The following is a 7,016-nucleotide window of genomic DNA, read 5'->3' on the forward strand; positions in this document are numbered from 1 at the left end:
GACCTATCAGCTTCTACATCCTGATGGAATCCCTCAGAGAAAAAATCATTAATACTCCATGTCTAACTACCTAAAACTAGAAGTTAAATATTTTGATTGTGTATGCCATAAGGATATTTGAATAACTTTGTTAATTTTCAGAAGACGCAGGCAGTAAAATCCATACCACACTGACTATTAAGTAAAGTACATAGGTAGCTAACATTAAGGTCAGGTTTTAACCTCAGAACTCTCAAGTTGCAAGGATCCAAACTACAAAGAGGCTCAGGGAGAACGGAATTATAGGCCAGCAACATACTTATCTTCAGCAGATAGAAAAAGGCTTACTCGAATCAGTGCTTTCAAATCATCTTCTCCACCAAGTCCCAGTTCAGCTTTAGTCTCTTCTGCCTCTCTAGCTTCTTTTTCTGCCGAAAATAGCCAACTAGTTTTTTAACAAGTATTTTGCAAGTTTTTTGACACAGTCTTATAATAGTTATGAAACACTTTTTTTTTTTTTTTTTTTTTTTTTAATCTGTATACAACTAGCTGCGAGGAAACACAAATCGTTTCCAAATTTGGCCACAGATGACAAACTGGTGAAAGAAAGACCATTCTGGCTTTAGTAGAGCGGGACAGTTTTTTGTTGTTTCACAATGCTGAATGTGATGTCTATGCCTATCCCTGTTCCCCCCACCCACACTTTTTTTGTCTTGGCAGCTATTACATTTTCTTTAACTTAGAGAACGGTTACTGCGATGTGCATGTAAGATCCACAAAGTGTTCAAAAAACCCTACGTTGAAGAAGAGGTCCATTTAGTCCAGAATGTTATTTCACACTCGCCAGAAGGCGAGCATAACGTATTTCTACCACGTACACTGAACTCCAGCAGCTCATAGCTGTGTAAATAAATGCAGGGACATGCTAAACTGTAATAAGCCATTGTGTATAATAATAAAGAATTAATAATAAAACAGAGAAATAAAGATTGGCAGCAGCCTATCACAGCTCAAAAGCCTGTCACAACAATTGGGGGGGGGGGGGGGGGGGGCGGAAGGGGGGAGAACACAGGTGTCCAAATGTGAAAGTCAAAGACACAGAGCAAGTTCTGTAACCCAGAAATCCTGTGGCAAACATTTCCCTCAAGAACAGTTCCACTTATTTCTAACAAGGAAGATTAAAAGCTTATCATAAAAAATATGCTTCCCTTTGGTCCCGGATTGATATAACCTACCCGCTTTTTCCTCACAATCATTTTCTGCTTAGACTCTCTTACAAAACCTTTGTAGAATGGGACTTCTCCACAGTCAATGGCTTTTTCTACGACTTTCCGTATTCTCGGTTCATCTGTATAGTCCACGCACAACACAGACTCCATTATTCTGTCCAGGTCACCCTCGCAATCCACATATGCTGCTTTAATAACAGCTAGCTCTTTGTCCGAATCTTTCTAGCTCTTTTCGAAGTCTGCAATATCTTTCACTGTGATCTGAAGCAAAGAAGTGACACTTCTGAAGTTACGTGATTTATTCACCAGATGGATTTCAGAGACAGCGTTAAACAAAACAAATCAAAACAAAACAAAAAGAGAAGCCACGTGCTTTACCCGAAGCTCGCCAGGGAGCTCCCCGCTTCCCGCAGGGCCTGCCCCCGCCCAGGCGAGCCCTGCGGGGCCCCGGCCCAGCTCTCACCTTCCTGAAGAGCAGCCGCCAGTACTCTTGCCAGTCCCGCTCGCCCCTCAGCACCTCGCCCTCCTCGCCCACCGTGCCCTGCTCACCGTACAGGGCGCGCTGCTCCGCCTCGCTGAGGACGGCGTAGGCCTTGCCCAGGATCTGCGGGCACAGAGGGGCCGGCCGGTCAGGCCGGCAGCAGCGGGGCGGCCGGCAGCCTCCCTCACCTGGAACCGCCGCGTCGCCGCCTCCTCGGCGTGGGGCTCGGCGCGGCCGGGGTGGACGCGGAGCGAGGCGCGGGGCAGCCGCGGCGGATCTCCCGCGGCGAGGCCCGCCGGCGGGCGCCCAGGACGCGGCAGCGCTCGGCAGAGCCCAGGGCGGCCCCGCACGGCTCCAGCAGCCCCAGCCCGCCCGGCCGCCCCGCGCGAGCCTGGGCCGAGCCCGCGCATGCGCGGCGCGGCGGCGGCAGCGCCCTCAGGGAGGCGGGCGGGATTCCCCCCCCTCAGCCGCGCCGCGCCAAGCTGCTCCCCTCCCCTCCGCTCCCCTCCCCTCCGCTCCCCTCCGCTCCGCTCCCTCCCTCCGCTCCCCTCCGCTCCGCTCCGCTCCGCTCCCCTCCCCTCCCCTCCGCTCCGCTCCGCTCCGCTCCCCTCCCCTCCCCTCCGCTCCGCTCCGCTCCGCTCCCCTCCGCTCCGCTCCCCTCCCCTCCGCTCCCCTCCGCTCCGCTCCGCTCCCCTCCCCTCCCCTCCGCTCCGCTCCGCTCCCCTCCGCTCCCCTCCGCGGCTGCAGCCGCTCCGCGGGCGGGCGCGGGGGGCGGCAGGGGAGGGGGAAGGCTTCCCGCACAATTAATTGGAGCGGGCAGGAGCTGCGCAGACGCCGGCGGCCAGGCTGCAGCCGGCCCGGCTTCCCCCGCCGCCCCCCCGCCGCTCCGAGGACGGTTTGGGTGCGGGCGGCTGCCCCTCGGGGACGGGCCGGGAACCTGCTGAGGAGCGAGAGCCTCCGCCCTCGGGACGCGCTCTGTGTTCTCCTGCGAAGGAAGAAAGCCAGGTGCGCTCAGACACAGTTAGCAGCAGTACGTTTTAAAACCAGCGGAAAACAAACAGATAAAACAAACGGGCGAGCAACTCCTCTTCGGCTTTCCACTTCCCCCTGGTAAAAACGAAGCTTTGCTGGCTTTTGTGAGTCATTCGGGATGGATGAAATCCACTGCCTACTGAAAAAGCTTGCCTGCCTTCTAAAAATAGACTCCCCAAATTCCTATGAGGCTTTCACTAAGGCAGACAGACCCCGGTAAAGGAAAACAAGCACCTCTTACAAATACCTACATTTATTACGTCAAAACTCAAAGTTCTAACAGTTCGCACATAGTCTTTTCCTTCCAGGCTGTCCCAAATGTGACAACAGGAAGGCAAAAGTGTTTGCATGTATCCCAACAAAGCCATGGAATAAAAGTCCTGTAAAGATACATTTATAGAAAACTCATATGGTCTTTAATGAAATGCAACATAGGTGGTATACACTGATTGATTCGTACAAAAAGACAGATGCATGAAATAAAAGTTAGTATTTTACCTTTCCTGTGCCTTTTGTTGAAATGTAGAACATTTCGCTACCAATACCACGGAGGGAATAAAACACAGCAGCATTAACTCACATTTCAGCTCTTATTTACAGCATTTAGATGGTAACATTGCAGAATATTCTTGCTTTCATTCAAAATATCTTATAAAAGCTAGCTGTTATCTACCATTACTGGAGAGCTCTGCTGATGTCAGTGAGTATCACTACTCACAGCTTGATTAACCAGTTACTGTTGTACAGTTGAGGCTACACCTGCAATGATTATTTCAGTCAGTTCTGAGAGATACCGCATCCTCTCTTCCCTGATCATCTTTTCTACTTCTCCAGTGGGCCCTTTATGGGTTCTCCAAATTTTGGTGCTAATGCAGACTGCAGCATTAACACAGCAGGACAAAGACGTGACAACCAAAGGGCATCAAATATAAAATACTTAACCATTTCATTCTTCTGATTTTTTCAACTTTAATTTTGCCTCATTTTCATATGAAGAAGCTTTGGCTGTTTCAGCTTTGTTTACAGGTTTCAGCAGTTTTCTTTTCTGGCTTTTGCTTTCTGGAACGTATCAGGTCTTCGCATCCAAGTTCGACCATTTTTGCTTCCCACAACTGCATTTCATTCTCGTACCGAACCTTATCATCTTCAGCAAGCTGCATGTATGGCTGGGAGAAAAGAAGGTATCAACAGTTACAGAAGGGGCTTTGTCAGGATGACTGCCATGTCACATCCTCCTCTTTGATACAGAGGTGACTTACTACACGACCTGTGTAGTGCACATCCCAGGCGTCCACTTTCACCTTCAGAAAATTCAAAAAACATCCAACATAAAAATACAACACCTTAGTACTGAACTGTGGTTATGTCAACAGATTGACATCCCTGCAGAGGAAGTTTATTCAGTACAACTACTGACAGCTAAGGCTTTTTATGGGAGTACTAGTCTGAGAGAGATGGCTTATGTAAGAAACAGAAACAGATATTTCTGCAGAACTATTTCAAATTCTTTTTCTACAGAAAAAAACCCATGAACATAGTGCATGTTCTAAGAACGCATTCAAAACAGTCTGGAAGAAGGGCATTGAGGAGGAAGGACGGTAAGGTACAGAATACTTGAAAATTGGGAGGTTTAGATTAGATTTCAGTATAGCACCCCTCCAATTTTCAATACCCCCATCTGCAGGTTCGTATTTCAATACACTGAGAAAGCTGGCAAAAAAGTATCCTGAAGACAACCAAAATTAATAAATTACTACGTGCACATTACCTGTAGATTTCTGTTGCTTTTACCTGTCCAAAGTCTTTCCATGAGCAGCAAATTACTATGCTGGCATTTAAAAATTAGTATTGTTAGAAAAAACCCAAATTGTTGTAGATTATTCCACCTTCATCCCTAGATGCCGCTCAGCATCCATTTCCAGGCATACAGAACTTCCATCCCATCCCACTGAGTCACATTTCATCAACACTGTGAAAGAAATGGTCACTACTGGAATAAAAGTAATGACGATCTTTTTCAAGGTGTACAAATAAGATCTCAGAGTATTGTCCTCAGTATTATATTTTGAGCAACCGAATTCAAGATTTCCTATGAATTTATTAATTTGACTCCAGTTTGTAATTTTCCAATTAGATCAGAGCCTCACCAAAACCCACTGTTATACCTGCTGTTGAGAATCGGACAGTTTTCACCATGCTTCAAACAACTGCTTCATCTTTGCCTACAGGATACAGAATATACAATACGTTAGGATTATTTTCACAGTAGACTGACCACAGGGTTACGGATGAATGTCACACTAGTGAAAGCCAAGTATAAACCAATGTAAAAAAGCAGAAAGTCATATGGGATTAATACCCCACCCTCCTAAAATAGGTAAATAATAAACAATACGATTCACCAAGTTGCTGGGCATCACTCGAGCCACATTTACAGACAATATAAGCACAAAGCAGTTTAAGTTCGCCAGGAACCTAAAAGAGCTTGTACAGCCTCTGCGTAGTGTTTGTGTGTTCCTAGGCAAAGGAAGCAGAGAGAGCTGGATGGCTTAGCGTACCGTGGTAGTTTGGAGGGGAGGCTGCTGTACAGTGACGACCGTACGTGCGAGCACTTTCTGTGAGAAGTTCTCGCCGTGAGCCTAAAAGCGCTGTTCTGGCTCTGATTAGTGTTTGTGTGTTCCCAGGGAAAGGAAGAAGACAGACAGGGATTGCTTAGTGCAGCGTGGTGACGCAGGAGTCTCGGACACAACATGCACGATCAATGTGATCAAGTTAATGCCACTTTATTAAAGGATACACAGCAATTTATACACTAGCACAAAGAGCACGCGTTACGTTTTGGTTGCTAATAGGTTAAAGCTGCTCGTTCACACGCCTTGCTCTGCCCTACCTGCATTCTGTTTATGCATCTTGTTATCTTCTTTTTTACATTCCAACCTCCTTACCTCTCTGCAACATAGGCAGTTTCTCAAACCCCCAATTTCATTATCTCTTTTGACCTTGCATATGACCTTCACAACAGCTGCAGTTGTGAGGCCCCTCGGTCTGGATCGCCCACAACGTGCCTATTTGCTTCCAGCCACTCCACAACTTTTAGCAAGCATTCAAGTAATTATTGTATGCACTTGTAACACTCGGCTGGCATTATTAATTTCCAGACTTGACTCAATTACAAGTTTTAAGAAGAGTTCCTTTCTAGCATATTCATAGTTCTGGTGAAAACAGGCGTACTCCAGCAGCATGTGAAGTTTTGACTGTAAAAGGGATGTTCACAAAACAAATCCGTCCTGTATCTTGTAATTTACTTTGATATGAAAAACCTTGAACAAAAAAATATGCTGTGTCAGCAATCAGACAGTTAAACAGAAACTAAAAAGGTGACTAATCACTTCAGCACACCTAAAGAGCAAGTACTTTAAAATTAAGTGAGTGTTTTCATATCTTCTACCATTTCTAGTGGGTCAGACTTTGATGTGATACCTTACTACAGCTTGTTCTGCTACTCAAGTTAGATATGTGTCCATCCTTAATTGTGTATTCAAGGTCTCGGCTCTGTTGAGCAATGTTGAAATAAGCCTAATAAGCCTACTGACTGGTACAGCATCCGAGCCTCACACACATGCAAGCTCACAGAAGAAACTTGGCAGGTGAAAGTCAAAGACACTCTTCCTTTTTCTCTTATTTTCTAAGCATTTTTCTTTTAACTTCAGTAGCATAAAGATGATAACACAAAATAGTGCTAAACAGAAACCACTCAGCGAGCATGACGACTTTCCAAAGTCAAATACCTGTGTATGTCCCTTTTTTTTTCCTTTTCTCCTATGCTGAATATCCTAATACAAAGACAAGGACTTCAAACACTGTCACTGTGAGACCGAAGCAACAGCATTTCAGAAATTACTCCAGGAAGCTGTACTGCCATCCTGCATCCCCTTTTTTTGGTCAGTATGTGTTACAAAGCTATCTTAGCATACATAAACTAAACTGGAGAAGGCAGTCTGGTTGTACGTTAGTTACTTCAGCAAAAGTCAAGCATGTAATCTTCTTCTGTAGCACAGCACTTCTGCATAACTGGACAGGAACACTGAATGACAGGAAAAGCACAGACGCATCAACACATACGAAGTGCTGGATGAAGGAAAACACTTAGTCAATGGGAAGAAGACTCAACATAGCCAGTACCGTGCTCTTCAGAAGCAAAACCTTGTTTGGTTTAGTATCAGCCTCAACTCAAAGTGAAAGTGGGTTCAAAATTATCAGGTTTCTGTAGAAGTCTTCTGTTTGTAGGAACTACT

The 7,016-nt window shown here is 46.1% G+C and overlaps 1 long non-coding RNA gene and 1 pseudogene across 1 annotated transcript; both read right to left on the reverse strand.

The window, feature by feature from the left end:
• Positions 1 to 329: 329 nt before the first annotated feature.
• Positions 330 to 3,013, reverse strand: LOC122154681 (annotated as a pseudogene).
• A 137-nt stretch (positions 3,014 to 3,150) lies between these two features.
• On the reverse strand, positions 3,151 to 5,351 carry LOC122154671. The gene is made up of 3 exons (XR_006166710.1): positions 5,280 to 5,351; positions 4,887 to 4,943; positions 3,151 to 3,887 (listed from the first exon to the last, which is right to left on the reverse strand). It is a non-coding gene; the product is annotated as an uncharacterized LOC122154671 (long non-coding RNA).
• Between the last annotated feature and the right edge of the window lie 1,665 nt (positions 5,352 to 7,016).

The sequence above is a fragment of the Tyto alba genome, unplaced genomic scaffold (genome assembly GCF_018691265.1).
Source record: "Tyto alba isolate M040663 unplaced genomic scaffold, T.alba_DEE_v4.0 Super-Scaffold_43, whole genome shotgun sequence".
In the NCBI taxonomy this organism is placed as follows: domain Eukaryota; kingdom Metazoa; phylum Chordata; class Aves; order Strigiformes; family Tytonidae; genus Tyto; species Tyto alba.